The sequence below is a fragment of the Lycium barbarum genome, chromosome 10 (assembly GCF_019175385.1).
Source record: "Lycium barbarum isolate Lr01 chromosome 10, ASM1917538v2, whole genome shotgun sequence".
NCBI lineage: Eukaryota > Viridiplantae > Streptophyta > Magnoliopsida > Solanales > Solanaceae > Lycium > Lycium barbarum.
The window spans coordinates 13,383,774-13,389,299 of NC_083346.1; the positions used below are offsets into that span (position 1 = coordinate 13,383,774).

The following is a 5,526-nucleotide window of genomic DNA, read 5'->3' on the forward strand; positions in this document are numbered from 1 at the left end:
ATTTTTAAAAACTATCAAAAAAAAATATACCCCACTTCAATTCACAGGGAAACGTCTAGACAAGATAGCAGATGCAATCAGTCTTTAGAGGGAGTCTCAAGATAAAACTACTCCTGCATCTATAATCTCGTCTAAATGCTGTCTATGCATCTTTTTGGCATTCTCGAATGAATTGTCTTCTAAATTCGTATAATGTGTGTAGACAAATAAAACATGTATCAAAACAGAACCAACGCAAATGAAATTGATTTACCACAGCGAAACATATCATTCAATGATGATGATAACACACAAGAATATATTAGAGGCTCCAAATAACCTGTACTACAAAGCGTTTCACCTTTATAATGGACTGAACATGGCACGAAATATAAATTAGTCCGACCAACCTTAGCTTAATTAATGATTACAACAACTGATTACAACAACAATAACAACGTACCCATTATAATCCCATAAGGTGGAGTATGGGGAGAATAAAATGTACGCATATCTTACCCCTGTATTGGGAGGTAGGAATCCAAAGTAGTAAGGGTGTTTCTGATAGATCTTAGGCTCAAGAGAATATGCCAAGACAACAATAATAATAGATATTAATAACAAACATATAATAAGATAAATGATACCTTAATTAATGATTAAAAATTATAAATACCATTCATAAGTAACTAAAATTTAGAAGAAACTATGGTTCAAAAGTTATAAATGTTGAGAGCGGGATTTGAACCCACGCCCTTTTGGACGAGAACCTTAATCTGGCGCCTTGGACCAACTCGGCCATTTCAACATACGCTAGGTTATATACTCAAAACTATATTACGTAGGAGTATTATTCTTCTTTCGTTTTTATTTTCTAAACAGAACACTTTGCAATTGTGATATAAACTTGTAGTTTACGTTGTTCACTTTACTTTGTTGATCTGGTAAAAGAACAAGTTTTGAAAGTAATATTTGTTGTATGACCAATGGATATAGGTAAATCCTATATAAAAAAAAATCTTGTTTTTAGCTAGAGGTAGTTTTTGAGACTTAATCAACCCCAATGACCTGTGGAGATTACACCGTTATTTAAGTTAATTGCAAGAGTTCTTGCATTTCTTTTGCCACTAGTATCCCTCATTATGCTTGCCACTACCCAACATTTTAATCAAAGTTCTGCTTATCGATCGGTAAGTTTTACATTAATCTTAGATTCTTATTTATATGTACGCAAAAAATTATTGCTCAAAGGAGCATAATTCTCATTGAATTTTTGGCTTGTGGTAAACTAAAATTGTAGTTATATGATGTTTGAAATTGTGATTGGATTTGTGTGCGCACTCCTACAAACTTCCTTGACAATAATTCACTTAGTCTCAGGCTAAAATATTGGTGGGCGTGTTTTGGTTCATTATCCTTTGGTCGATATTTTATTTTATTTAAGTATAGTTGTAATAGCATTAATATTGATGTCTTACTTTGTTTTATTAACCCCCCTTCATTTGTATATGATTATATTAATGCTAATGACCCTTCAAATTGGTCATTCAGAAGGTTACAACTAATTAATATATAAAATATGTCTTCTGAAGCAAAAACAAAAACAAACACAAAAAAAAAAAAAAAAAACAGGATTCTTTTAGGACACCTAAATTCATGAACATTGAAGTTAAGTAAGATGAAACAAAATCTTGTATTGTATATACATAAACGTTTACACTACTGTGGTCCTATTTGATGTAACCTACGGAACCATGAATGCATGCAAGGTATTTAAAAGTAGCAATTTTGGTACCCCATGTGCCATTTCACTAGAATTTTCTTATGTCGAGGGAATTAAAAACATAAATAAAACCAAAAATTTGTTATAATTTCACAACCCCTTTCTTTAACTTAGCCCCGCTACTGTTTGATATGACTTAATTATTTTAGTGGATGCGAAAATAAAGATTTTAAGTTGGCCTGTACATTATATGAATAATGATGAACGAAAGTGTTAAGAAATATTTCAAGAATTAGTTTGACATATGTAAATCGCATCAAAGTTTGAATAAGAAGGTATCACTCTAATTTCTATATCACCATATCTGATATAATACACACTACTAAAAAAACCGGGATTTTCGACCAAAAATTTCGACCACACGAGGTCGAAAAGGCCTTTATTTCGACCAATTTTTCGACCACACGCATAGGTCGCTAACAGGTAGGTCAAATTTTTTTTCGATCACGTGTGGTCGAAATTTTCGACCACACGTGGTCGCAATCACATTCTACCGAAATTAAGGGAAAATTATTTTCGACCACATGTGGTCGAAAAATTATTTTTATATTAAATTATATATTTAACTTTTTCGACTACGTGTGGTCGAAAACACTATTTATATTTAAATATATAAAAAAAATATTTTCACAATTTCGACCACATGTGGTCGAAATTGTAAATTGGGCCCAGATTTTCGGCCACATGTGGTCGAAATTGTATTTTTCTGGGTACAATTTCGACCACATGTGGTCGAAATTGTGAAATATCTGGGCTGACTTTCGACCACCTGTGGTCGAAAATCTGAAATATTTTTTCCAGCATTTGCCTGATTTTGACATCCCACCTGCCAATTTTCAAATAACCAAATTCATCAACCAAAACAGTCACCCAATTCATCAACAATGCAACACAACAACCATAAACAATGTTCAAACACTTGAACATCTTAAAATTAAAAGTACTTCTAATTCGAAGTGAGGAGTAAACACCTTTTTATTAGTACATGTACTCATGACTCCCTACAAGCAAATTTCTTACATGATGGCTCTGCCACTAAAAGCTACACTTGAATAGAAGAAATACAAAACAATTACCTATTTCTACGAGGAAATTTACTACACAAATCATGATTTTTCAAGCGTTCGGTTTTTAATCCTAATTTTAAGTTTATGTGAAGAAGTAGGTGGCGCAACATTTACACTTGTGTCACCTCTATCTACATTTAACTTCACCCCACTAGAGCCGCCGGGTTTCAATTGCACACTTGCTCCTTTAGCCCCAATATCCTCATTCCTACTATACAAACCCGAAGAGGTTGCCTTTGCCTCTGCACCATTCATCACCTGTCTCAGTTCAGCCTCATCTTTTCTACTTTCTTGCTCCACCAAACTTGTCTTATGATCATACCTGATTGTCTCTGCTTGGGTACCTCGCAGCTCATTCTTTCCCTGACTCCCCACGGACGTTGAAGCCTTTGCCTAGTTAAATCAAGACTCCCTACATTTAAAAATGTGTGAAAAATAGAATTGCTAGTAAACTCATAAAAAATGAGGGATATCCCACTCATAACAGAACTAAACTAAAACTAAAAAGAGACCAAAACAACAAACTATAACTAAAAAGAGACCAAAACAACAAACCATAACTAAAAGATTCATTGATTAACATAGAGTGCAGAAACCCCAAAGTGATGCCAAATGCAGCAACAACAACAACATTCAATTTCAATATTTCATTCTATTTCAATTCAAATCCCTAAAAAAAATAACATAATATAAACCCCAAAACAACTATTGAACACTAAATAAAGTTATCAAATCTACTAAATATAGAAGGTAATGTAACTGATAACATGGTATTGAAATACAAGTTTGAGCACTAGTTCAATTTGGGGGTTGTCATACCCTAACATTGTGTTTACATCTGGGAAGCTGTCAAAGAACAAAACAGAGTTCAGTCTAATTAATCAACTAATATCCTTAGCTGAGTCGATCATGATGGGGCTTCTACATGTGATTCGTTCAAACACTAATTTTTTCTTTGCTTCTCACAATAAACAGGAGATTCAAGTTTGCCCAAATGGGACTCTACAGCTTGTACACATGAACCAGTCTCCTCAAAATCCTCCATTCAAGCAACTAGTATATAAGTAATAGAATTTGTGTAAGGAATATTAGGTAATCACTGATCATTTGATTATATGCACCAACACCATCCATAAACCAAATTTCCCAAGATCACTACTATTACTGCACAAGATTTTCAACATCTCCAAGTTGCACTTGACTTCACCTCCTTGAAAGTCATCTCCCCATTCCAACCGAGAAGAAACCTACATTGCCACAAGCGAATAGTATTGCTAGTCCAACCCCAACTGATCCTCTTTTCAGTATAATGAGAGAGGCCCCCAAGCCAAACAAACATGTAGTCATACCGGTTGACAGTCGTTTTTTTTCAGAGAGGAAAACAGCAAACATAATAAGATTTACCCAAAGAAAAAAGATGAGGGGAGGCTTGTGAAAATGATGACTCAGTTGAAAAAAGATTTCAGCTCAGTACATTTTAGTGAAATTCAACAAATGGTGGGAAAATAAAATTTTGACATAACATTCTTCAAAAGCATCCTATGTATGCTTCCTTTCCATCAAAAACTAATCCATCTTTTACAGCTTGAGCCATGTATAGAAATATAAAACAGCAGATGCACAATTCAAATTCGACATCAATAACTTAAACTGCTACGAAACAAGGTGAATGATGTCAGAACCCAAGGGACCAACCAAATGTATCCGTTGATGGAGAAGTCGATAATGAAGCCAAGAAATTTGTCCTTGTTCTTCACAGGTATCTTTTTTGCTGGTGCTTCTTAATGATATTTTCCTACCCTTGTCAGCATTTGTAATCTACTGCTGCTATTGGTTCATGTAGACAAATAATACATGGTCATGGATCTATAAGCCAAGGAAATGCCTCAATTTTGAACAGAGTTCATCTGCACAAGAATAACACTTTACTTTATAACACCCAACGGAATATAGCTGAATAATAAACACAAAATAGACCATTCTTATAGAACTACATAAGAATAGCAGATTTACAACTGAAACTATTAGAAATTTCTTATCTGTCATCCTTTCCCATCTTTCACAAACTCTAAGAAATTTCTCGAGGAAGAAGAATTCTAACTGAAAATAGCTGCAATGCAGCCCCTTCTAACAACAGCGTTAAACTTGCATTCAAAGTTCGATGCAATTGATACTCCAATCTACAAAAAAGCCAGAAATCATATCTTTGAGGCATAGGATTGTAAGCATGTCAAGAGATCTCTGCAGGCGTGTTCATGAGATTGAGGAAGAAAAAAAAAATACCTGAGCTGGCGGCGTCTGGTGGCGACGATTGCTGGTCGGAAACAACAGCGGCGTCTGGTGGCGACGCTTGCTGGTCGGAAACGGCGGTGCCTGCAGCGTTGACCGACTAAGGAGGGGGTGGGGCAGTCGCGTGGGGGATGGTAGAGAGAGGAGACGGAGAGAGAAGAGAGTGAAAGACAAGGGGCAAAATGAAAAGAAAAATAAAGAGATTACATCTGGTCTAAATGTTTTGAAATTTTCGTCCAAAATAATTAAGTCAGATTTGACCAACTTTGACTTAATTATTTCGACCACATGTAATCGAAATTAAATTTTTATTTTTATTTTTTAATTAATTGTTTTATATATATATATATATATAATTTAATTATGTATAAAATGTTTTTTTCCCATTTATTACTTGTATAAAAATTA

At 34.4% G+C, this 5,526-nt stretch overlaps 1 long non-coding RNA gene across 1 annotated transcript; it reads right to left on the minus strand.

Moving 5' to 3' along the window:
* Positions 1-2,688: 2,688 nt before the first annotated feature.
* Positions 2,689-5,324, minus strand: LOC132614929 (uncharacterized). Its single transcript, XR_009572507.1, has 3 exons — positions 5,113-5,324; positions 4,525-5,009; positions 2,689-3,241 (listed from the first exon to the last, which is right to left on the minus strand). It is a non-coding gene; the product is annotated as an uncharacterized LOC132614929 (long non-coding RNA).
* Positions 5,325-5,526: the final 202 nt, after the last annotated feature.